Source organism: Pelodiscus sinensis, chromosome 7 (assembly GCF_049634645.1).
Source record: "Pelodiscus sinensis isolate JC-2024 chromosome 7, ASM4963464v1, whole genome shotgun sequence".
Taxonomy (NCBI): Eukaryota; Metazoa; Chordata; order Testudines; family Trionychidae; genus Pelodiscus; species Pelodiscus sinensis.
This window is the reverse complement of record NC_134717.1, coordinates 53,229,099-53,253,161: the sequence shown is the minus strand read 5'-3', so window position 1 is coordinate 53,253,161 and position 24,063 is coordinate 53,229,099. Positions and strand designations below refer to the sequence as shown.

The 24,063-nt window shown below is 45.8% G+C and overlaps 1 protein-coding gene across 11 annotated transcripts in view; it reads right to left on the bottom strand.

Moving 5' to 3' along the window:
* The window catches only part of GULP1 (GULP PTB domain containing engulfment adaptor 1), a 369,257-nt gene that overhangs the window by 282,376 nt on the left and 62,818 nt on the right, over positions 1 to 24,063 (bottom strand). For 8 of the 11 annotated variants that reach the window (XM_075933787.1, XM_075933780.1, XM_075933782.1 and 5 more), the window contains exon 2: positions 7,505 to 7,563. The exons of the other annotated variants lie outside the window; for them this stretch is intronic. The gene's annotated coding sequence lies outside the window, so the exon portion shown is untranslated. The remainder of the gene's footprint in view (positions 1 to 7,504; positions 7,564 to 24,063) is intronic. 11 annotated transcript variants of the gene reach the window in all.

The following is a 24,063-nucleotide window of genomic DNA, read 5'->3' as shown; positions in this document are numbered from 1 at the left end:
AGGAGGCAGTCACTTAAAATGAAGTAGGCAACTGGGGACTGGGCTGTTCCACATGAAGGTTTTTGAGTGGGCAATTAAAGATAGTGTGGTGAGTCGGATATTAGGAGTCTTAGCTCCTGTGTGCCTGTTAAGTGCGTGGATTTCAGTGTCTTACGCATTTAAGTTCTCAGGCTTGTCTTTTGATGGTATTATGCAAGTGTCTTTATGGGCAAGCTCTAGCAGATCACATACATGGTGATCGTTTGCCCATGGACACTATGTTTTTGTATTTTACCCTCTATCTTTATATAATAAACCTTTGGTCAGTGTTATAAATGTTAAATTCTGGAAAACACATCAAAGGATTTAGGGGCAGAGCGACAAGTGAATAACAGTTAAGAGTATACAACTTACAGTGAAGTCCATGAAGATGAACATGGGTAACTAAAGGCAGCTTTGAACCTTTTAGAAATAAACAGGTAAAGTACTAACTATTAGGATGCTTGTGAGTGACAATGATACAAGTAGTGAGGAACATGCATTTCATGAAGATGTTAAAAGTGGATCTATCATACTTGTTATTGGCTTCATATGGTGAACGGGTATTGCCAACATGAATTATCTGGACAAAGCATTGAATATTTTTATTATAAAAATTTGATGGTATGAATTTTGGAATGGTCATGCAGCAGACCTAGTGAAGGTCAGGCAGCAGACCAAATGAAATGCAAGTAATCTCCTGCAAGAAATATAAGAAAAAGGATACAAATGAATGGACATGTTTCAAGAGAAAAGGAGAGAGAAACAGAGAGGCATCATAAGATATGGAATGATAGAACTTCAGACCTACAGAAACATTAATTTAAAAATTTAACTGGAGCAGTCGGTGTGGTACAGGCAGAAGGCTGCTCCAGCCGGGCACCAGTTAACTGCTGACTCCTGGAGTGCACTGGCTCCTGGGTGGCGACTGCCTACCCCCTGCCTGCACACTTCTAATTCTGTATCAGAGGCAGCATCACGGAGAGGTGCAGTCAGATCACTGGGAGCTGGTGTGCACAGACAGCCTGCTTTTAAGCCTGCTCTCAGTACATACCAGTCCTGTGTGCCTGACACACATTGCTTCTCTGACACAGAAGCAGAAGCATACACGAAGTGAGTGGGGGACATGCATCCTCCGCTGGGATCCGGTACACACAGGGAGCCTACTTTTAAGCTGCCTTCCCATGTGTACCGAGTGCCTACATGTAACCGTATACACGGTTACACTTTCACATCCCTATTCTCAAATGGATGTTTATCACTATCTCAAAACCTACAATATATGATGAATTCAAAATTCTCTCTTTATATAAAAATAATACTTCCTGTATGCCCAACATCACTGGATACCAAGAAATGTGAATGTATTTATAGCTGTGGATTGCAATTTAGTTAATTATCACAAGTACAGGCAGTCTTTGAGTTACACGGATCCGACTTATGTCGGATCCGCAGATACGAATGGGGATTTTCTCACCCCGGACGACGGGAGCGGCGGACGCCTGGTCCCGCCGCCCCCGTCCTCCGGGGCGAGAAAAGCTGCTCTGCCTCTCCCTGGTCTGCTGGGGGGGGGGAGGGGGAGAGGAGCCAGATCAGCGCCGTCCCACCCGGGTCCTCCTCGCTTTGCTCAGCGTCTCCCTGGTCTGCTGGGGGGGAGGGGACGCAGCTAGTGCGCCCCCCCCCCCCCCCCCCAGCAGACTAGAGAGACGTGGAGCAAAGCCGCTCCCTAGTCTGGAGCAAAGCCCCGGGCCTGTAGTAGAGTAGGTGGGGCGCTGCCTGTTGGTTCCGCTGCACCGCTCCTTGGCGCTACTGGACCAACCCGGCAGCACCCCAGCTGCTCTGCCCCAGGAGTCCTGATTCAGCTGCTGCTGATCAGTTTCAGCAGCGGCTGAATCAGGACACCTGGGGCAGAGCAGCTGGGGTGCTTCTGGGTTGGTCCAGTAGCGCCGAGGAGCGGCGGCGTTACTGGACCAACCCAGTAGCACCCCAGCTGCTCTGCCCCAGGCGTCCCCAAGTCAGCCGCTGCTGAAACTGACCAGCGGCTGACTACAGGATGCCTGGGGTTCTTAAGTTGAATCTGTATGTAAGTTGGCTGAATCTGGACGCCAGTTCCAACTTACATACAGATTCAACTTAAGAACAAACCTACAGTCCCTATCTTGTATGTAACCCGGGGACTGCCTGTACAGTATGTCCCTTGTCAATAAAAATGCAAAAACAGAAAATTACAGAATGGCACAGTAGCAAAGATGAAAAGACAGTTTTACTAGATGTCATCTCCAGAGACACACATCACTAAAATATGGCTACTACAAAATCTCTGCAATGTATTAATGCCATAATCCTTGATATATTCCCTTCTGAAATTTCAGTCTTCAGCACCCACTAGCATTTTTTTATCTCAATGGCTAAATCCTTCAGCATTATTAAAAGGGCAGAGCAATCTGCATCAATCCCTGTGCACCCACTTTCCAGTTTACACTGAAGCGATTCAAATTTTCCTTTAACGTTTACGTCAGATAAAGGATAGTAAGAAGTGGGTCAATTTATACTAACTACATGATTAGTTGATAAAGGGAGGCGGGGTCCAGGTGCTACCCCTGCCGTGGCTCTGAAGTTTAAATGTAGAATATACTGGGCACACAGGCAAGCTGTGCCGTTTCCCCTCACTTCCTGCACCATGGAGACGATGCTGGGGAGAACCGATTTTCAAGCCAGCTTTTAAGATGGCTCCCCCCAGTACTGGCTCCTGCTTCCCTCTCACTTGTTGCCTCTGATAGAGAGAGACTGGAGCGGGGGGAGCGAGTAGTTAAGTAGTGACTCAACTGGTCTCTTACACCCCTACATTAGATACAAATCCATATTGGCAATTCTTTTTTCAGCATTTGCCATGTAATCACTAAACAAATCAATGCATCGTACATGATCAAAATATAAAATTGCAGTAAGGTTGACATAATTTTTCATTTAAATTCAGATACATACTTATTACACATTTTCCTGCTTCATGAACTTAGATGCCAACTCTGTAAGTTGCTTCACCTGCTAGTACAATAGCAGCTTAATCAAAACCTAATTTGCACAGTGCAATATTTCTACTTCCTTTCCCTCTGACCTTTTGCTGTATTTACAGATGTATTCCTAAAGACTTGCATTGTTTTTTGATTCTTGGCCTCACACTGTAACACTGCAAAATAAAATCAATGTGGTTGAAATTCAAATTCATACCAGATGGCTTTAGTAAGCCCAGCTATTGATTTCCATTTTGTACAAAACAATACAACAAACGATACTGCATATATCATTTCATAAGAGGAGACTGATATTCCATTGTAATTCACTCTGGGTATGCCTACATTACCCCACTAGTTCGAACTAGCGGGGTAGTGTAGACATGCCCTCTGACTGTAAGGACCAATGCATGGGCGACAAAAGCAAGAGAACCTGCACAAAGTAACTGCATCGGCCCAAGTGCCTTAGAGAAGGTTACTTTTGCAGACCTCTACAGAGCTTTAAATTGGGAAGTAAGGACATGACAATGGCATAGCCAGTAAGGCTGCAGATACTGTAGATCCATTTGACCCCAAATGAAGACAAGCCAGGCAGTCACATTTGCCACTTTTTGGTGCCCTTCCCCTCCCCCATACATTTCAATAGTCACACAGGCTTTCAGTTTGGAAGGATTCCAACCCAACATTACAGGAATCTTAGTTTAGCACTGCTCTTTTTAGATATACTTGATTTTTAGGAAAAAAATAAGGTAAGCAACATGATTAGGAGCAATATAATTATTTCAAGATTTCTATTTAGGACCTCTAAGTCAAAGGCACAGTTCCTATTCTCTTCATAGAATCATAGAACACTAGAACTGGAATGGACCTCGAGAGGTCATCGAGTCCAGTCCCCTGCTCTCATGGCAGGATCAAGCACTGTCTAGATCATCCATGACAGCTGTCTGTCTAACCTGTTCTTAAATATCTCCAGAGATGAAGATTTCACAATCTCCCAGGCAATTTATTCCAGTGTTTCACCACCTTGACAGTTAGGAAGTTTTTCCTAATCTCCAACTAAACTTCCCTTGCTGCAGTTTAAGCCCATTGCTTCTTGTCCCTATCCTCAGAGACCAAAGAGAACAACTTGTCTCCCTCCTCCTTGAGACACCTTTTTAGATACTTGAGTACTGCTATCATGTCTTCTCTCAGTCTTCTTTCCAAACTAAACAAGCCCAATTCTTTCAGTCTTCCCTCATAGCTCATGTTCTCTAGACCTTTAATCATTCCTGTTGCTCTTCTCCACACCTCCAATTTCTCCACATCTTTCTTGAAATGTGGTGCCCAGAACTGGACACAATACTCCAACTGAGGCCTAATCAGCGTAGAGTATAGTGGAAGAATGACTTCTCGTGACTTGCTCACAACACTCCTGTTAATGCATCCAAGAATCATGTTTCCTTTTTTTTGAAACAGTGTCACACTGTTGACTCATATTTAGCTTGAGGTCCACTATGACTCCTAGATCCTTTTCTGCAGTACTCCTTCCTTTCTCCAGTTCAAGCAGGATCTGACTCTGATTGTATAAACAAACCAAATGTAAAATATAGATTCAAAAGAATGAGACAAAATATCAAATATATTTTTCCACATAGGTTAATATTAATCTTTACCACAGGTTGTACCTCCCTTAACCGGGACTCTGTGGTCTGGAAACATCCATGGTCCAGCAGGACCACAGATGTTCCTGGACCATAGAGTCCAGTATAAGGAGGCTGGGCCATGGGGCAGGAGCTGGGGACGAGGGGCTTGATTCAGCCAGGAGCCCCATGTTGGGGGGGGGGGGGGCAGGGAGAACAGGGAGTTCTGGAAGTAGCCCAGGGCGGGGAATTATTCTCCAGGCGCTCAGCGTGTTGCGGCAGGATTCCCCACTGAGCAGGCAGTGACCGGTGGAGTGGGAGGGCCCGTGCCCCCCTTCCACCTCTGTAGCTATCCCATGAGGGTTAAGTTTTCCTACAGGCCTCTAGACTAGGCCTCTGGGCCATATTACTCCTATTAAAGAAATCTTGTGTATGGACTCTGGCCGGGCTGTATTTCTCCTATTAGAGAAGCCTGATTGAGATAGTTGGAGGTACTGATTGAGATTGTTGGAGGGTCTTGTAAATTGTTGGAGGGCCTAGGGGAAGGCCAATTTATATAATTAAGGGGAATTAAACTCAAGGGGCCTCCACGGGTAGGTTGCCCCTCAACAATAATCAATGCAATATGAACATATTTCTTCATGAACACTTTTACTCCCCTCCGCTGCCAGTAGACTCCAAACTGTATATATCTGTGCAGCACAAATTCTGGCATTACAGACTCTGTGTATTACATTACACCTACACTACTGTATGACAGGGAGTTGAGCAATTATTAGCTTCAATTTGCTCCTCCCAATGATGTGGATTAATAGGGTCAGAGACAGGAGAGGAGGGATGCACAGAACCTGGAAAAAGTAGCACATTTACACTAAAGAAAGTGCATGTTATAGACTGCAATTGGAACACAAGCTAGTATAGCAGTACAATTAATCAGTAAAAGATCACGAAAGCAATACAATGAATCAGTAAGAGATCACTGCAGCCAGTAAGATAAAATCCAGAGCGTCCACTAGGATTTTCAAAAAGGGGTAATTCTTGATCTCACTGCAAGCCCTGGGCATGTACATTATTGACATCCATGGGAGAGGAGTTAAGCCAATGCTGAAATCTTTTGAAAATCCCACCCCTCAGTGTTTAATATTAGAGATTTGTGCATCTATCTGAATATGTGTCTGAGTCCATGTGTTCACGATCTCCTCCTAAACGATAAGAGCTAGGTCCATCAAAATCAAATTTGGAATGCAGCTTCCTCTTCTCTTAACTTAAAGCAAGTTAGGGTTTGGTTGTGCCAGGAAAACTGGAAGTACCAGGAAAGGGACTGTTTTCCATAACATGGAAAGGGAGCGGCTGTTTGGAGGGATGTGATCTTCAGTGGCCACTGGGGGCAGCGAGCCTGCAGGGTAGAGCTATTCCACAGAGTGTCTCCTGGGGGGACAGCTGTACCACCAAAGGAGTGGCCATAGGCACTGGAATTCTACCATCTTGTCTGCCACCATACTGCATAAGTAGCCCTACTGCCCCAAACTCTTTCCCCTCCCTGACCTTTGGCTGCAGTGTTGGGGAGGGAGAGAGAAAAGGTCCCTGGTGGTGGTGGAAGGAAAGAAAAGGCCCCTGACAACTGGATGGCGAGCTCGGAGGGAGAGAAAAGGCCCCTAGCAACCTGGGGAGCCAAGAGGGTGAGGAAAAAAAAGACCACTGGTGGCTGGGGGGAGGGGGCTGAGAAAGAGAAAAGGCCCCTGGCTAATGAGAGGGGTAGAGCTGAAGGTTAAAAAAAAGCACCTGTCTACCAGGGGTCAGGGGAGAAAAAGACCCCTGGTGGCCAGAGGGATCTGTGGGGAGAGAAAAGGCCCATGCCGGATGGCACCCTCTGTCCTGAGGCCTTCCTCACTCCAAAGCCATCATTCTCACACGCCCTACCCCAGCCTCTTGCATTCCCCTGCCACATCACTAAGGTCCTTCCCTGACTCCTGTACCCCCACACTGCCAGCACTCTACCCTGAAGCCCCCAAGCAATGCTGGGTTAGTCTTATAGTAATAAATATAAATGAGAAGGAAAACAATGGACTGAGCATAAAAATCCTTTTAGAGATGTTATCCATATGAAAATGGTCCATAAATAACAAATAAGGGGGGAGGGGAAGAGGACAGTTGTTAATTTTTACTAACATTTAATAAAAGATCATTCATCCACACTCTAGGAGCCCTTGATTATCATTTTTAAATACACTAACAGACATACCAATGAGCAAATACCCTGGAATCAACATTTAATGTAATCCCTCCATAGGTTCCCTACCAGATTCCCCTACATACTACTACCTGTCACTCACCTACAGATAAGCAAGGGAGAAAAGATGACCCATGCATCCTGCCCTAATGGATAAATGCTAGTACTAACCCAGGGGCAAGGGAAAACAAATCTGAAATGTGCCTTGCCAGTGATACCCTCTGTTTTATCCCATTGGGGCCCCTTCTTAGTAGATTTTTTCCCCAAGAAACCCTTAGTGATTGGCAGCGTAAGCACATGTCTTCTATTATTAAAATGTTATATATAGTGCTTGGGCAAACAATATGTCCTTTTTTCATTTAGCTCTAGTTCTAAAACTCACTGAAATTAACAGGAACCTTTTCCAGAGATCAGCAAGTACTGGATCAGACTCTTAGAGCATTTGAGCCTGTGTACTTTACTGCAAATTCATTGCTGACCTTTTCTTAAAAAATGAAAGTGTTAATGTTAAATACAAAATGTGACAGGCTACCATTGTACCTGTGCTGTTTAGTCATATCATATTAATATATTCATTATAGAAAAATCTCATACATTTCAAAACATTTTTCATTTGCCATACTTACCATGGAGGAAAGAGATAGCATCACTTCACTAATTGTGATCTGATCTTCTCAAAGAATTTCTGAAACCAATTTAGGAAATAGTTTGTGTTACACTAGGATAGCAAAAGAGAACTCTGGCATATCACATTTACAACACGGCCCTTAAAAAGAGTTCCATCACACTTTAATGGGATGTTTCTCTCTGCTCTGGATGAATGGGGAGACAAGTCAAACGGAGGTAAAAATTAAGCAATGGTGCGGATTTAACCCAGAGTACACTGATTTTGTGACTAAATAAAGGCAGGTTTTAGAATTGCCATCAAAAGGATTCACTCACACCACTGCTGGAAACAAAAGCTAAACCAGACAATCTGAACACATGGACAGGGTTTTTAATGAAACAGATTGATCAGAACTATTTTGTAAGTGTCAAAGCTGTTGTTCCTATGATGGTTATGGATTAATGAGTCAAGGAACTGTTAAACTTCTAAAGTCAAGGAACTGCTAAATTGCCTCTCATCTCTCTGTTTGAAATCAGGCCTGGGGGGTAACAGAAGGGAAAGGATACCAGCAAAGACTAAGAAGAGCTGCCAGATGCCTACCTCTCTGCAGAAAATTCCCACTACTGCTGTGACTTTGGGAAAAGTGCCTGGCAATTCCCATATAGGAATCCACCTTTTCTCACCTAGTCACATGTTCTGCCCACTGTTCCTGCCCATCCTCTTACCCACACTTTTCTCTGGTAGATTGAAAAGTGCATTATTAAAATATTTTAATATTTCCATGTAGGAACTTATAGATTGTGATCAAGTTGGCTGATCCCTTAACTTTCTCTTTTTGTAAAGCTGTAACAGTTGAGGTCTTGTAGTTTGACTATTGGTTGGACCTCCCATGTCCCCTACTCCCAACACTGGGATCCCAGCTAAGTGACCGGTCCCCTCTAGTGCGCTCCAGCCCTGCTACCAGACTTGCCTGTCCCCGGACTCTGTGGTCCAGAAACATTCAAGGTCCATGCCAGATCATGGATGTTGCCAGACCAGAGAGTCTGGGTTAAGGGAGCTACAACCTGTGTAAGGCAGGTTTTCTAATCTATTAATCACTCTCTTGGCTCTTCTCTGAATCCTCTCTAATTTGGCAACATCCTTCTTCAAATTGTTGGCACCAGAATTGGACTGCATACTCCAGCACAAGTTGCACCAGTTCCAAATACATAGATAAAATAACCTCTTTACTCCTATTCAGAATCTTGATTTTAGGCATCTAAAGACTACATGTGCCCTTTTGACAACAGCTGATGTTCATCCACCATGACCCCCAAATCTTTTTTCAGAGTTACTGCTTCTTAGGATAGAGTTCTCCATCTTATAAATAGAGCCTATATTCTTTGTTCCTAAATGTAGCTATATCAAATGTATACTGTTTGAGTATGCCCAGTTTTAGGCAGCATTCATCAAATTTTTGTCATCCACAAATTTTATCAGTAATGATTCTATGTTTTTTTACAGGTCACTGCTAGAGATGTTAAATACTGTAGGACCAAGAACAGATTCCTGTGGGGCCCCTCTAGAAACATATGCACATAAAGCATCAACTGTAACAGTAGTAAATTATAAAGTGGGACAATAAATGCAACTCTAAGTAGTATGAAAGAGTTTGGATCTATGCCTTTATCCCCACCTATCCAGATCAATTTCTCTCTTTTCTCTGGTCTCCCATTTCTCTCAGGTAAATTCCTAGGCCCACTGAAGAAGACATCAAAATTCTGTTTGATTACAAAGGGGTTCAAGATTTTAAATAAACTAAATTTTAAAAAGCTAATGCTGCTGATAATAGCAACTCAGATCCAGTTAAGCACTGGAAAGATGCCAGCATTTATTGCTCAATATTATCCTACTTTTTTCTACAGCAAATTGCAGTGGATCAGTATTTGATTTGGGAGAAATTAAATAAATTCAGGCCTAAGTGTACTTGAACACTCCTGAATTTTTCAGGTGTTGAAATCTGGAAAGCAGGAGCTAGGTTCCCTTTTAGAATATGAGAAATGTCTGGAAAGAAAGAGTCAATCTCTGATTCTCTGGTTCAGGGAACATTGAGTCAAATCCTCCTGTGTGCCTCGTATTGTACCCAAAGCTGCCCAAATCCTCCGATACTGCCTTCTCTGCCTTACTTATCATTTTACTTCTGATGGGGTCCACATACCTCCCTTGCTAGGCTTCAGATAGAGATGAACTCTCCATTCAGCCTGCCCAATTCCTTCTTTGGGGGCTGCCAGCCAAGGCTACCAGCATTTCTAAACCAGTTTGGAGGAAGTTCTGGGGTGATCTCTATTCCTTCTACTGCTTAGGGACACATGTTAATGTTCCCCTTTCATAATGCTACCATCTTCTAGCAGCGAGAGCCTTCTCTTCACTACAAGCGATGGGCCTGGGTCTCACAGCTTCCCCATTCCCTTCCCCTCCATTTCCTATTGCTAGCTGCCAAAGGAATGCTTGGAAATGTACTTCATTCCTTGCTCTCTTTCCCTGTCCCACATGAAGACGATGCTGGGGGGAACCAACTGTTTCTGTCAGATAGAGGCTGCAAGGGTGGGGGAGGGAAGTTGAGGGATTAGTCGACTATCCGATAAGCTTTTGCTTATTGGATAGTTGACTACAGGCAGTCCCCGAGTTACGTGGATCCGACTTAGGTCAGATCCCAACATACGAATGGGGCTTTTCTCGCTACGGAGGACGCGGGCAGCCCTTCCCAGCTTGCCCTCCTAGCCACTCTGGCCAACACCAGGCAAACTTTACTGCCCCCCTCCCGGCCCCGGACCCCTAAAAGGGCCACGGTCTGGCTACAGTGTTTGTGCCAGTTGCAAGGCTGCCAGCACCCTGCCAGCAGACCCTGCACCTGACACCCCATGAGCCAGCCACCCGATGCCCCCCAGCCCTCCCCCTCTTCCCGGGACCAGCCTGGCAGCTCCCAGGAGCCTGCCCGGGGACGCAAGAGGCGGGCGCCTGCGTGGTCTAGTGCGGAGATCGTGGACCTCATCCAGGTTTGGGGGGAAGCCTCCAATGTCCACGATCTCCACACTAGCCACAGGAACACGGCAGTCTATGGCCGGAAAGCTGCCAGCCTGGCCGCCAGAGGCCACCACCGCAGCAGGGAGCAGGTCCGCTGCAAGATTAAGGACCTGCGGCAGTCCTACTCCCGGGCCTGCCTGCCAGGGGCCGACCCGGAGGCCTGCCCCCACTTTCTGACTCTGGACCGCATCTTGGGGGCTCATGTCGTCCCTGCTCCCTGGGAGGTGATTGACCCCAGGGCAGAGGGACCACTCCCTGACACGGAGGAGGAGGAGGACGCCGAGAGCCAGGAGCCTGGCGGCAGCCTGCCCAAAACCCAGGACCCCCAAGGCACCCCACTGAGCCGCTCGCCTGTGTCGTCCGTGGCCGGGGAGGCCTCCACATGTGAATACCATCATGCTCCCCTTATGTGTACGGGGGGCTGGGAGGAGAGGGAGCCCAGGGACCGTGCGCGTGGGCCTTGCCCACCACGGAGCAGCAGCTGGGTGTCATGCAGGGGCCCTGGCCTTGCAGAGGGGGGCTGGGTTTCACAGGGAGAATTGACCGCTGGTCTTGTTTCACCACAGCCGCAGCACCTGGGCCTGCAGGGTGCACCACCCCGCCTGCAGCAGCCGCCTGCGCCCGGGCCAGCAGGAGAGCCAGGAACCAGGCGGAATACCAGTGGCGGCACCTCCGCTTCCTGGATCACCAGCTCCGCACCCAGGACCACTGGGTCCAGGAGGACCTTCAGCTGCGCCAGCGGAGCTGGGAGGCGCTGGAGGAGCAGGGCCGTGCCCTCAGAGGCCACCTCCAGAGCCTCCTCGACCGGTTCCCGCTTCCTCCTGCTCCTGCTCCCACTGCTCCTGCTTCCTCCGCAGCCCCTGTCCCTCCTGCCCCAACCTCCACACCCATTCCGCCCCGAGACCTCTGCACCCGCAGTGCTGAAAGACGAGAGAGGCAGCCAGACCCCCACCCCTGAGCTTTCCATTCCCTTCCTCCCTTCCCTCCCCTTCCAGCTCCCTCCTCCCAGGTTTCCCCCTCCCCTCTCCCATCCTCACTCCTCCGTCCCCCCACCCCACTTATGTTAAATAAAACGAGAGGTTGTTTGCCAAAACAGGTGTCTTTATTTGACATTAGGAAGGGTGGTTAGGAAGGGGAAAAGTGAAGGGGGGGAGGGTGGAAGAAGGCCACAGTGGGGAATGCAGGGAGAATTCAGTCCTCCTCCTCCTCCACCAGGAAGCTCTCCCGCAGGGCTTCCCAGATCCGGACGGCCCCCCGGTGGGCTTCCCGGAGGGCGGCGGTGTGGGGCTGAGCGTAGTGGCCAGCCATGAGGTCAGCCTCAGCCATGAGGTCAGCCTCAGCCATCCAGGCTGGCAGGAAAGCCTCCCCCTTTCGCTCACACAAATTATGCAGCACAGAACATGCTGCCACTACAGGAGGTATATTGTGCTCGGCGAGGTCCAGGCGGCTAAGGAGGCATTGAAAGCGGGCTTTCAGTCGTCCGAAGGCCCCCTCCACCACGATGCGGGCCCTGGTGAGCCTGGCATTGAAGACCTGGCGGGAGGGATTGAGGTGCCCCATGTAGGGCTTCATCAGCCACGGCTGTAGGGGGTAGGCGGCATCCCCCACCAAGCAGACGGGCATGTCCACGTCCCTGACCCTGATGTGGCGGTCGGGGAAGAAGGTCCCAGCCTGCAAGCCTCTGGCACACGGAGGAGTTGCGGTACACCCGTGCGTCGTGTGCCTTGCCGGACCAGTCCACATTAATGTCCGTGAACTGTCCCCGGTGGTCACACACGGCCTGCAGGATCACGGAGAAGTACCCCTTGCGGTTGACGTACCGGGAGGCCTGGTGTTCCGGGGCACGGATGGGGATGTGCGTCCCGTCAATGGCCCCCCCGCAGTTGGGGAAGCCCAAGGTGCCGAAGCCCCGGATGACGGCGTCCGGGTGGAGGAGGTGGACCACCTTGCGGAGCAGCACCCAGTTGATGGCCCTGACCACCTGCGGAGAGACACAGCAAAGCGCGAATCAGTGGGGCGCCTGGGTGGCTGCAAGTGTTCGTGCCCTGGCAGTGCCCCGCGCCCCACTCCCGGAAGCAACCCCCCCCGGGCGGCGTGTAGTATGGCCGGGAGAGACTGGTGTGGGGCACTTTCACCTCCTCCCTCCCCCTCCCTTTTTCCCTGGGGCGGCCCATCCCCTCCTTGCAGCCCTCGTCTCCCCCTGGTCCAGTGGCTGATGAGTGCCGTACCTGCATGAGCACTGCTCCGACGGTGGATCTCCCCACGCCGAACTGGTTCCCGACGGATCGGTAGCTGTCCGGCGTGGAGAGCTTCCAGAGGGCGATGGCCACACGCTTCTGGAGGGGGATGGCGGGCCTCATGCGAGTGTCCCTTCTGCGCAGGGCAGGGGCGAGCCACTCGCAGAGCTCCAGGAAGGTGTCCCTCCTCATCCTGAAATTCTGGGTCCACTGTCGGTCTTCCCAGCGCTCCAGGACGATGCGGTCCCACCAGTCGGTGCTGGTGTCCAGACGCCAGATGCGGTGGGGCACGCCGGCATCCGGGCGCCGCCGCGGCTCCTCCACGGCCCCCAGGGCGGCCAGGCGGAGAGGCAGGGGGCTGTCGTGCACCAGGTGAATCCAGGCAGCCTCCAGCCATTGCTGGCAGGCTTGCCGCAGCAAGTCCAGAAAGTGCACCAGAAGGTGCAGGGCGAGCTCTGGCTCCATATTGCCACCTGTGGCAGCGGCCCCGAAGGGAAGCACCGACACAGACGGGCACAGAGACCAACGCTTTGCTGTCCCTCGGCGAGGTTGGCAAGGAAGCAGGAAAAGCTGAGAATCGGCTGTCCGGGGGGGTCCCTTTAAGCACGAGCCTCAGATAGCCTCAGACAGCAGCCACACAAAGCAACTACTGACCTGATGCCGTGCCAGAACCGGTTTCAGCCGCCCTTAAATGAGCCCCTGCATCCAATCAGTGTGGACGCGCTAGTTCGAATTAGCAAAACGCTAATTCGAACTAGTTTTTATTTCTAGATGCGTTAGTTCGAATTAGCTTAGTTCAAATTAACTAATTCGAACTAAGTTAGTTCGAATTAGCGCTGTAGTGTAGACATACCCCGTGTCTCCCTGGTCTGCTGGGGGGGGGGCCTCCCAGCAGACCAGGGAGACGTGGAGCAAAGTTGCGGAGGACGCGGGCGGTGGGACCACAGCGCGTCTCGGCGGTCCCGCCGCCCGCGTCTCCCTGGTCTGCTGGGGGGGGAGGGCACAGCTAGTGCCCCGCCCAACAGACCAAGCTTGTCTCGTCGTGGAGAATGCGGGCGGTCCTGCCGCCCGCGTCCTCCGCGGCGAGAAAAGCCGCTCCTGTAGTCAGTTTCAACAGCGGCTGAATCTGGACGCCAGTTCCAACTTACATACAAATTCAACTTAAGAACAAACCTACAGTCCCTATCTTGTACGTAACCCGGGGACTGCCTGCAGTTGCTTACATACCTAAGAAGGACTACATATTATCTAGATCACTCCTGATACGTGCTTGTCTAATCTGCTCTTAAAAATCACTAATGATGAAGATTCCACAAACTTCCTAGGCAATTTATTTCAGTGCTTAACTGCCCTGACTATTAAGTAATTTTCCCAAATGTCCAGCCTAAGCCTGGTGCTCTAGTTTAAGCCGACTGCTTTGTCTCCTATCCTTGAGGTTAACAAGAATTTTTCTCCCTCCTCCTTATAACAACTTGTAATATATATAATATATTTGAAAATGATTAGCATGCCCTTCTTACTCTTCTCTTTTCTAGACTAAACAAACCCATTGTTTTCACTCTTTCCTCATAGACCATGTTTTCTAGAACTTTAATCATAGTTGTTGCTCTTCTCTGGACTTTCTCCAATTCGTCCACATATTTTTCTGAAATGTGGCCCTAGAAATGGACTCAATACTCCAGGTGAGGCTTAATCAGTGCAGAGTAGAGCGGAAGAATTACTTCTTGCATCTTGCTTATAACACTCCTGCTAATACATCTCAGAATGATATTTAGATTGTTTTTCTGCAATGCTGCGGTACTGTTGACTCATATTGACCTTGTGGCCCACTATGACAGTGTGGTGAAATGGACCAGCCTCCAAAGCTCCCTGCAGGAGGCTTGTGGCCTTGCCACTCCCCGTGCCAGAGAAACTATAGAGAAGTCCTCCAAGCATGCTAGAGCAGCTACAAAGCTAATCAGAGGCCAACAAGTCAAATCAAAGTATCTGAGATGTGAGAGCTGACCATTCACCACTGACATTGCCGGTATCAGATATAAAGTGTTTTAAGCCATTAGAAAAGAGATTTACAATATCCAACTTATCACGTATTATGACTATCTAGGTGAAATCATAATAAAGGCTTTGAGAAACGGAATTTATTGAGATAGGCCTTCTGATGACATGCTGTAAATATATTAAGCAACTGGTTTTCAGAACACTGGATGTTGACTTATTTTGTTTTTATTGGTTTCTTTATGTTGCTTTATGTTTTGTTGTATATAAATTAAATGAAATTTGTTACCAATTATTGAGTAAAAAAACCCACAATTAGGCCATTTGAAGACACAGCAAATCCTAAACATATTATTACTAGGAAACTGTATACCCAATATGCTGCTTTATTTGTTAAACAATAAAGCATACATGCTTGCCAAGAAAGCATACCACAACATTAGCTCAAGCTCATAGCCAGTGAATTATGGACCATCAATTTACCATGTAACATAAATAAGAGAAAATGGATACTGCTACACTGAATTGGTTTTCTCTCTAAAGATCAAATAGAAATTGTAGGAATGGTAATAAACGTAGACCAAATACAATACAGATGCTGCAGGTGCATGGAACATATCTTCCTTCAATCCTGACTTCCCACCTTTCTCAATCTGTCTCTCTGGCCACCTCTACTCCTTACCTCAAAGCTGCAGCAAAAAACATAAAAGCAGATTTTGGCATCACAGTTTCCAAGATAAAGAGAATATTTGGACATGCTTCTTCATCCTATAAGCTTTATTTTTAAAGTTGTATTTAGTGTTTACAGTAGGCTAGTGCCCAGTGAATCACTTCCATTATCTCCTGAGATTGCCACCACTGTTTCTAGGTAATGCCATGGTCCTGGTCTACACTAGGGAGTTATTTCAAAATAACTTTCCTTATTTCAAAATAACAAGCAGAGCGTCCACACCGCCACGCCCATTATTTTGAAATAAGGGGCTGGTTATTTTGAAATAATAACTCTTGTTTTCCACGACAAATTATGCTTATTTTGAAATAGTTATTTCAAAATAGCGGTAGTGTGGATGCTCCTATTTTGAAATAACTACTATTTTGAAATAACTACTCTCCAGAGTTATTCAAAGTAATTGCTCACCAGTGCTTCCTGGGGCTCTAAGTTGAGGTAGTGTGTCTACATTAAGGGAGCCTGCCTTGGACTAATTTTGAGGGTTCCTTGTAGCGAGGTCATGCTATTTCAAAATACAGTAAACTTCCAATAATCCAGCACCTTTAGGACCCAGGGGGTGCTGGATTATCAGATATGCCGGACTATCAGAAGGGGAGGCTATGAGGATCTGGAGTGGGGTAGGAGGGATGGGGAGGCGGTGCTACGAGACCAACCCGGCAGCACCCCAGCTGCTCTGCCGCAGACTTCCCCAAGTCAGCCGCTGCTGAAACTGACCAGTGGCTGACTTGGGGCTTTCTGGAGCACTTCTGGACCACTGGATGCTGGACAACTAGAGTTTTACTGTAGTTATTTCGGGAGTTATTACTTCAAAATAATTTCCTAGGGTAGACATGCCCATGGTGTCTTTTTTTTTGATGAAGACGCTTGTCCACTAGCAAGTTTTATGGCAGCATAATTAAAATTCCCAATCCCTCATAATGGCTCATCTATTTACTGAGTTGAACTGGCTACTCACTAGCTTTAGGATTAGGTTGAAGTTATTAGCCTGGGTATTTAAAGTCTATCACGCTACAGCCTTCTAGTATTTGTATAATCTAACTTGTATGTAATATCCCCAATCGGGAATTCCAGTATAAATACGTTTCAGAGGGATAGCCATGTTAGTCTGTATTTAAAAAAAAAAACTTAAAGAACAAATAGTCCTGCAGCATCTTAGAGACTAACAAAAAATGTAGATGCTATCATGAGCTTTAGTGCACACAATCCACTTCTTCAGATGAATGGAGTTAAGGGGTCCATGCTGCAAAATAAATGGCAGAGAAAGAGAGGGGATGAGGTGGGAAAGAGAAGAGAAACAAAATGGGGGGAAATAGTCAATTAGAGTGTCCATGCTAAATGAAGCTGACAGAGTGGATTCTAAGTACTTTTAAGGAGCTTGTGCTTGGCTTTTTATATCATTTAGGATGTGGAATGTAGCGAGTAATCTAGTTAAGGTATTTGTTTAAACTTCTATTGCAGGTATCAATCTTGTAAATGAAATTATGTTCGGCAGCTTCCCTGGTTCTTTTAATTGACTTGTAATAATATGGCAACTTTGAGATCCATTAATGAGTAGCTTGCCTGGGCACTTACAGAGAAGCAGGATGGCACCTTTGAGCCTATTAGGTTCAATGAGCTCCTGTTTTAAGTGTGATGATACATTTAAAGTTACACTTTAACACATTTATTTCCCAGTGGTTTATTTCAATAATCTGTATTTCCCTCTGAAGTACCCTGACTTTTATTAAAGAGATTATGTAGAATCAATTAATAACAATATTACCACTGTCTCATAAATTCACTTATCTTTCTCACACACTTTGCTTCACAACCAGGCAGCTACATATCATGAACTGAAAACTGCACAGACAGATGACTCTCCTCAACAATTCTGTTCACATCCCCCAAAAAAGTTGCATTCAAGACACATTTAACTCTCCAAACATGTCTATGCAAAATTTTATACTTAGGCTTTAGGTGTATGGACCAGAGGATGCAAATTCAAGTGTCATTTCTGTGCCTTTGACAGAAAAAAAATCAACCAAAGGAACATGATACATGAGCGAGGATGATAAAATGCCTTAAAACAATACCACAATTATCCAATCAATCACTTTAAAATAGAATATGTAGTCTTGGTGCTTGAGGCATGCAAGTAATGTTGCTCTACTTGTTATGTGGTACTAATATATTTGAAATGTATGCAGGACTTTTCATAACCAATCTTTTAAAATTTGATAAGCTTTGAGCTTGGAAATTTCTCAACAACAAAGCTTTTTTAAAACTTAACTATCCAATATTAGCAGGACCTTTATATTCTCAGAGTTGCACATAATTTAGCAAATATCCCTGCTACAGTCAATACACTCTGGGCTTATTATGTGCTGTTACATGTTATTCTAACAGTCAAATCCTAGTCCTCCTCCGTGAAATTGTAAGGCCTGACATGTAATAGAAATATATTTCCATTACACTGGGAAAGCAAAGCAACAAAAAGAGTTCACATAGTGATACCCTATAGCACCTAGAATCCACAAAGCAATGTTCTGCAGAAGTTCTCTGAGCAAAGGGAGACAGTCAGTAGACCTAGGGTTGCCAAGTGTCCGGTATTCTACCTGACAGTCTGTAATTTGTGCTCTTTGGTAAAAAAACAAAATCAGAGAATACCAGAAATGTGCAATGTCCAGTATTCTCTGATTTTTCTGGCTGCGCACCGGACGGAAGCCTGGCATGGGCAGGGGGAGTGGCTGAAAGGCGGGGCCACGGTCAGCGCTAGGAGCCTGTGACGGGGCAGAAGCCTCCCAGCCACTTCCCCTGCCCCCGCCAGGCTTCTGCACCATCACAGGCTCCCAGCAGCGATGGCAGCCCCACCTCCAAGCCTGGGAGTCCCAGCCACTCCCCCAACCCTGGCTAGGCTTCTGAAGCGCCCAGAGCAGCAATTGCGGCCCAGCCTACCAGGTAGGGTGTCCCTGTACCCACAAGACTTCTGCACAATCACAGACTCCCAGCGCCGATCGCCGCTCTGGGCACCCCAGAATGGGGGGAGGAAGGCGAGGGGAGGGAAGGCTTATTATCCAGCGTTCCCTCCCCCTTTTTTTTTTGCTCAACCAAAAAAATACCGCGTGGGAAACCATCTGGCAACCCTAAGCAGACCAAGGGCATCATGGGACGTGGCCAGTAGATACCGTGAGGACTCACTATTGTTTGTGAGAATGAGAGTCAAGATTCTACCTGTAACTTTTTCCCAAAGATTGGAGTTGTAGCTCCAGGTCCTCCATCAGGGTTAGAGGAAAGGATTTGGTCTCCTCCTCTGTACAGTTCTATCACATACAACTTTCTGATGAAGGGGAAATGGGATTTTGTGTTGATTTTTCTGTTCAAAACATTACTACATTTAAAAGAAAACTCAAGTGAAGAAAAAGATAAAAGTGTGTTATGTGAGCATCATGTTTCAGACCTTGAGTTTATATATTAGTACCAGTTCACAATGTCTGGCCCAGGATGAGCTAATAAAAACATTTTATTTGTGAAACCATCACAGGAAATCAGAAAAGCTAATACAAGTATTTCATGCATCATGCAAATTACTCAGTTCTAAAAACACTACTGGTGTATTAACACCCAGGATGAACAATAAATATTGAAAGGCAAATAATATAAATATATAAGTAATTGTTTTCACACAGCAATGAAAACCAAGCAGTGGAGGATTCCTCATACACAGGACAAAGAAAAAAATTGTTCAATATTTTTCTGCACCTACCTACTCAAACTTATGGTTAAAATGTATTTTTTTATTCCAAAATCCCAACAGGGAAGCATGGTAATGAGAACACAGAAAGGAAACAGGTAAAAAAGGCAAAGATACAAAACTGAGCTAAGCAGACGTGAAATCACGTGAGTTGCACCAGCTAATAACAGTTTTGGATTTTGCCCAGCGTGTAAAATAATGGCCAGATTGACTGGAATAGTAGCATTAAATCAATGATGATGATACTTCAAGGATTATCTTGGCCCAATGTTGACATCTCATGAAGAATTAGCAGGAGAAAGCTTAAAAAATTATGAAGTTGCTTGGACAAAAATAGAACTCTGCTGTCTTGGCCTGCATTTTCTTCCCAGTAGGAAAATCTGATTCTTACTGACACCATGCCTTGCAAAATAAGGCTTCTGCTGCTACACTAAGAGCTTCTAAAGCTCATTTAGACATTAAGCAGAAGGAAATAACATCTGACAAGTGAAGTACCTGTGGTACTGAAACAGAAAATTTGAACTGGGAAACTTCTGAAATAAGGATTATGCTTGTGTCATTGAAAATTAATATATGAGATGATAGATTTATAAATAGTTTTTCTGCTGCAGGACCCTTTTATTAAAGGAGAATACCCAGTGATGTGAGAACATGAAATGAGGTTTTACAAAGACTCTTCAATTTTTAGCCCACATCTAGCCCACATCTCTACGACTTCTATCCTTACAAAACTTTCTTTCAGGGCTGAAGTTTCCACATGGCTAGCTCCTGCTCTCAGCATGCCTCCCTCAGATCTTTCACATGTCAGGTTCAGAGAACGCCTACACTCTGATCCTTCTCTCATTTTGGGTCTCCCTACCTGCTCCTCTACTGAAGTGTCAGGAATCCTGCAAGGTTCGTGACTAGAAGCAAAAGTGGGACTTGTAGATATAGGTTCCCAGCCTTAAAAGAGCTCACGGACGATAACAGGTACACAGGGATGTGAATATATCCCTCCAACCTAGTACCCTGTTACAGATCTGCAGCCAGGGGATGTGCAGGACTATAGAGCTAGTAACCATGCAACTCTCAATTTGCCCTATCCAAACTCTATGATAGTGGCTTGTGTAGAGCTGCATGCTTAGCACTGCAACATGCAGAGGGCTTGCAGTCTTCCTATCTGTTCTATGGTTGCTCACAGTCTGAACAGAAAGACTTGGTAATCAAGATTAGCTCTGCAGCCCTGATATAACGTTATAGGTATATTTGTGCCCTACCTCAGACTGCTGGAGCCAAATAAGGCTTTAATGCTCTTCGGAGAAGTTGGGTGAAAAAAGAAATACTATAAAACATTTTTTTTTAAAGCAAAGGCAAAAAGAAGGATGGGTTGTAAAAATGTAACTTAGGCAAACATAACTGTAAACACAAAAAGACCAGTTTACTCATAGTTTACTCTTCATCATGTTTAATTCAAGAAAGACTAATTTTAAAATGCTGCCTGTCAGCACTCAGAATACTAAATATTTTATTCCTAAAACCCTTGTTTTACTTTGTTAATTGCAGCACCTGTGAGTCCACAAAAATGTAAAAAATTAAACATCAGAAATTCACTGATTGTTATGAATATTTATTGATTACCACATTCTGAAAAATCAAAGCTGTGTTAATTTACTGCAGCTGATAACGAGTTTGTGTGCTTTCTACAAAAATAACTCTCTACCCAGTAACACCATTTCACTGAAGCTTAAAACCACATAATTCAATGCTGTGCTATTCTAATTGATACCTCAGTGGGGTTTTTTTTGCTGCTGTACTTCACACTTGAAAATTAATTCAACCCACACATGTGTATCTTCATTTAGGACCTGATCCTGCATTTCTCTTACATAACCGGTTGATGTTCTAGATGTACAGTGAATGTAGATTCAAAGTCCTTCATTTCACTCACACAAACATCTGAATTCAACTAACTCCCCAGAGCCTACCTGAAAGGTGTTGACTGTCAACACCCATGGCATTCAATAGGAGCTGAGGAGAGGGTAGAGTAGGATCCAGTCCTTTATATTTGCAGAAATCCCATTCATATCTACTTAAGGTACTTAAAAGGTCTTTGCTAAATATGTTGGAAGCTCAGAAGATACAACAATGTTATTATCCTCACACTGCCACTGTGAAGTAGGAAAGTGGGGATCCATTTTACACTTGGACAACTAAGGTACACAGAGAGATTAAGGGCTTTACAACATATCAAGATACTGCACGGCAAGCCAAGGTGTGACTCTACACCATATCTGCTTGCCATACAGTAACATCTTTTGTGGACATTGCCACTGCACAGGGATACAAGCTCCAGAGTGAAGAAGCTTGATACACTTATTCTGTGCAGGATGAAAGGTCTCAGAGGGGTAGCCATGTTAATCTGTGTCCGCAAAAACAAGGAGGCCTGTGGCATCTCATAAATGCACAAAAAAATCTCTGTCTCTAGGGTTATGTCTAGACTACACACTTCTTTCAAAAGAGATCGCCTAGACAGCCACAACTTTTACGAAAAAGTGATCCGCTTTGTTGAAAGAGAGCTCCCAGGCAATCTAGATGCTTTCTTTCAAAAAAATCCTGTTTGCTGTCAAGAACGCCTTTTTTCAAAAGAGCTCCTCTGAAAAAAGGTGTTCCTTCTCATAAAATGAGGTTTACCACTGTAAAAAAAAATCACTGCGTTCTTTCGATTTAATTTTGAAAAACGCGGCAGCAGTCTAGACACAGGTGAAGTTTTTTTTGAAAAAATGCCACTTTTTAAAAAAAAAACCTATAGTATAGCCTAGGTGCAACAGGACTCGTCTATGCAGGAAGTAACATACTAAAGCAGTAAACTGTAGAGTCACGGTCTGGCCTGTCATGCAGTAACCTGCTATGTACTCAAGCCTTAAGGAGGTTTGCCCATGGTCACACAGAAAGTTGGTGGCAGAATAGGAAACTGAACCTGGGGCTCCTGTGTTACAGGCTAGTACCTTAACCACTGGTAACTCATTATAACTTTCTTGCATTAAAGTTTCCATGTAAGTGTGTGTGATGGGGTATACCAACACTGCACTGGGACTGTGATGGTTCACCCTGGCTACCTGGCTGAGAAGGCGTTGGCCCTACAGAGCCGTTGGGCATGCTCCAGCTGGAGGCCAGGCCTGTGGAACAGCTCAATCTGGACTGACTGCTGATGATGAAAGAGGTGCTGCAGGAGCTTCTGAAGGGGAGCTGCAGCAGAAGCCGCAGCCCACAGGGAAAAGATGAGGAGGACTGCACCAGAGAGACAGGTAGGAAGTCACCCAGGTGGGGAATTGCACCTTGGGTGCTTGGTGTGTTTTAGTAGGATTTCCTGCTGAGCTAAGGGTTGTCTACACTAGCCCCCTAGTTCGAACTAGGGAGGCTAATGTAGGCATTCAAAGTTGCAAATCAAGCCCTGGATTTAAATATCCCACACTTGATTTGCATCTTCCCGGCTGGTCGCCATTTTTGAAATTACAAGTCTGGACTAACTGCCCGCATCTACACGCGGCAGAGAAACGGGCGTTTGAAATAAAGCCCCTAAATCGAACTACCCGTTAAACTTCCTTGCAGGAGGAATAACAGGTAGTTCGATTTAGGGCTTTAATTTGAACTACCGGGTCCCTGCCGCGTGTAGACACGGGCAGTTAGTCTGGACTTGTAAATTTCAGAAATGGCGACCGGATGGGAAGATGCAAATCAAGCGCGGGATATTTTAATCCCAGGCTTGATTTGCAACTTCAAATGCCTACATTAGCCTCTCTAGTTCAAACTACGGGGCTAGTTTAGACATACCCTAATAGTGGACCACTCCACTGCTGACAGGGCCTGGGCTGGGACCTGATGGAGAGGGTGAGCCTGGGTTCCCCTACCTGCTCCTCACCAACCCCATGTGGGGCTCCATCCTCTGGGTTGCTATTGACTCTGGCTGCTAGGCCATGGTGCTATGCAGGAAAGGAGCTTTGCTATGGATTCTGGCTGCTAGGCCTGGCTACGCCGGTGAGAGAGGGTGTTCCTATTGGCTCTGGCCACTAGGCATGACAGCTCTGTCAGAGAAGGATGGTGCTAAGAACTCTGGCCACAAGGCCTGACTACTCTGACAGGAAATAATGTTGCTATGGGCCCTGGCTGCTAAGAGATACATGGGATTGAGCACCATGGGGCCGGGGGGGGGGGGGGACGGGGGACACTCAGAGACCCAATGCCCACCCTGATGGGAACAGGTGGTTTGCCTGATGACCAATGGTCATGTTTATTACCAAAATTCAATAGGATTTGTGTTTCTCAGTCATTTAAGTGCTTTTGAAAAAAAAACTCATTTAAGTATTTAGATATCTGAAATGTAAGATTGTTTTCCATATTCCATACAAAAAACAATTTACCCAGTGGTAAGTGTATATTTCAACATTTTAAATTTTCAAACATTATATTTACTAGCATTTTGTAAATTACTGTATTATACTTGATTGCTATTCTAATAATTTTCTATTACACTATTCATTTTATTGTATTCTGCTGAACAGCAAATGAAATGTAGAACACACAACTATTTTGTGTCTGAAGCTATCATATTCAACTAATCAAACAAGCAACATTTTAATTATTGGCAGGAAAGTTCTAATTAAAGAATGACCTCATTAAGTTGGATAGTGAAGTGTGTGTTCAGTAACCAAAAGTACCAATATATATACTGTACTGTCAAAAGGAAAGTGTGTGTGTGTGCGCGCACGCACGGGCACGCACACATGCTGGATCCTGTAGACACTTCCTACCAAAAGTAAAATGCAGGACAATGTAGCACTTTAAAG